We start from the raw sequence: 3,060 nt of genomic DNA, 5'->3' as shown, positions 1-3,060 counted from the left end.
AAACTTGGTCAAAGATAACAATCAGCAGTCAAAAGCCAAAGTCAAAGTCAACTCCAGCTGGTCGCCACGCCGTGACAACAAAGCGACAAAACAGACGGCTCTAGCCCAATCGTCACGCCGTGGGCATTGGGTTTCAAACAACTTAATTGATTAAGTCGTTTTCTTCGATTCTAAGAGCTCACAAGCTCAGATCTGGTCCATTCCATTTTCTAAATGGATAAAGTTTCCAGCTTTATCCGTTAAGACCTTCCAAGAGGTAAAGATCTCACCATAGGTCTAAAAATAAGGGGTAAAAACACATCATGGCTTAATCATTAAGCACTTAATCTTGAAGATCTCATGACCCACGATTCCAGAAGGGTTTCTAGTACCCAAAATATTATAAAAATCCATGATTTCCAGATATGCATGTCCAATGCATGTCTTAAACTATTATTAGGTCAAAACAAAGTGTTTATGACCAAGATTGCATACATGACACCAAAGCTCACTTATAAATCAGATCCAAGGCACCAAATACTCTAAGTAACCTGGAGATTCATAAAGTTGCAAACTTTATGAGATCTCACCACTCAAATCCATCAAGACATGAAGAAAAATGAAAACAATCAAGAGATCTAACAACTTAGCAAGGAAAATGTTGGGTCTTGGACACTCACCATGCTCTAGGAGATGTGCTAGCTGAAATAGATGATGCTTTCCAAGTAAGCTATCACACCAAGGGCTTCGTTCTTTTTTAAAGATCACCAAAAACACCAAGAATGAGTTCACAATTGCAATGGAGGCAAGGGTTAGGGTTTTTGGGGATGAGAGGGTGATGGAAGCTGAATGATAACGAACCCCTAGCCTTAATTTTCTTTATATAGGGTCTAAAGCCCAACATTTAGGGTTTTACACTAAAAACACGTGCTACGTCGTGGTACCTATGGCCATGCCGTGGTGGGTTATTTAATCACGCGGTCCACAACATTCCGCCACGTCATGGTGATGCTCCAACACGTCGTGACCATCTAAATTAAATCTAATATATATAAAAATTGATTCATATCTGAAGTAGATGTTACGTAAAGACCAATTTTACAGTTTTGATTAGGGTTGTTCATTTGGATGGATCAGTTTGGTCTGATCCAATCAAGTGAATCCAAATTTATTTCGATTTTCAATTCATAGATCCAAATAATCCAAACTAAATTCAAATCCGATCCGATCCAAACAAATTACGATTCAGTTGGATTGGTTTTTATAATTTGGTTTTTAAATCCCGAAACATTTTAAAACCACATATAATTAGAATATTATCTAATTTTATAAAAGAAACAAAAGAAAATATTTTAGTTGTGGTTTAACATTTATAAATAACTACTAAAAATATATTATAATTTAATAGTTTATAAATAAAAAAAACTTCTAAGAATTTATGCAAGTTAAGGTTTTTTATTAGATGAAATTTTTTGAATATATTCGGAAAACTAAATTACTAAACTAATATATATATATATATATATATATATATATATATATATATATATATATATATATATACTAAATAATAAATAAATAATATATTGTTGTTCGGTTTTTTTTAGACTATTCGGTTGTTATTTTATATAATACATTGTTGTTCGGTTTTTTTGGACTTTTCGGTTCTTATTTTATAAACCAAAACCAATCTGAAATCCAAAATAATAATTCGGTTTTGTTGAAACCAATACAAAAATATGAAAAACCGAACCGAATATTCCAATCTAAATTGTCCGATTGGATAATTCGGTTTTATCTGAATAATGAACAACCCTAATTTTATATATATATATATATATATAGGGTTAGGTTATATTGTTTCTAGTAACTATTGTGTGTCAGAATGCACAGATCTGGACCATCGGATGGAATAAAATCAAAGGTCATGATCTGAGGGTCTATGATATTAGAATAGGATAACATGTACCATATAATCACACTAATTTCAGCATAAGGGCATTTTAGTCAATTAACCTATATTAAAAAAAGGAAATTTTCTGATTTTTAGGGATGATTAATTCTTTTATTTAAAAAAATAGAATATTTTAAATTAATTCAAATTTAAAAATCCGATTTTATTCTGTCAGAATGATAGAATGTCAACCATAAGCTAGTAAATATATTTATCAATTTTATTCTGTCAGAATGATATAATGCCAACCATGAACTAGTAAATATATTTACGATTTTATTCTGTCAGAATGACAGAACGCCAATCATAAACTGCTAAATACATTATGAAAGAATACACGAAATCGATTCTTGAACTAATAATATACCAAATAATTATATGGTATGATTGTGATTCATTGAATAATAACAACATTCTGAAAAAATAACAAGTGTAATTCCTAAAAATAACAACATTCTTAATTACATTAAATGAGTGTGATCATTTTTTAATTCATTCTTCAAGCTTTTCCCATCAGGTCTTCAAGCCATTTCTATCACAAATTTATTGCAAAATATTTTGTAGTGATATACTTGTAACAACTGCATATTAAACATATAAACAATTAACTACAATTCTATCAGAATACAACAATAAATATTCTTACAGAATAAACTATTCTTGCATAATGGTTTTGTGGTTTGTGTTTAAACAATTAATTAATCACCTGATAGAGATCAACATATGTAACTCGCGGGTGTCTGGCCTTCACTTCTTCTGTTAGTAATGTCACATACATCAATACCGTTCTCAAAAGGAATAAATAATATATTAATTTTTATAACATAAATGCATAGAAACTTATCACAGAAGTCAATAAAAATTTTCAGACCACTATTTGATCCTAATTTATCCGTTTGGGCCTCCTGTCCCATCATAGTGCCATCTGCATTCCCCAAAAAATTCTCAGTTATAGATCATGAGGATTACAACATCATATCATTAACACTTAACATCAATGTTATGATTTAGGCTTAATCATAAGCCATATCTTCTGGCAATAATACGATCAAATTTGCTGAAAAATAACAAAATAACTATTTCATTTCACCATTTGTGTGTGAAAGACAACTACATCATCATTATTA

The sequence above is a fragment of the Lactuca sativa genome, chromosome 2 (genome assembly GCF_002870075.4).
Source record: "Lactuca sativa cultivar Salinas chromosome 2, Lsat_Salinas_v11, whole genome shotgun sequence".
In the NCBI taxonomy this organism is placed as follows: domain Eukaryota; kingdom Viridiplantae; phylum Streptophyta; class Magnoliopsida; order Asterales; family Asteraceae; genus Lactuca; species Lactuca sativa.
This window is presented reverse-complemented; position numbering follows the sequence as displayed.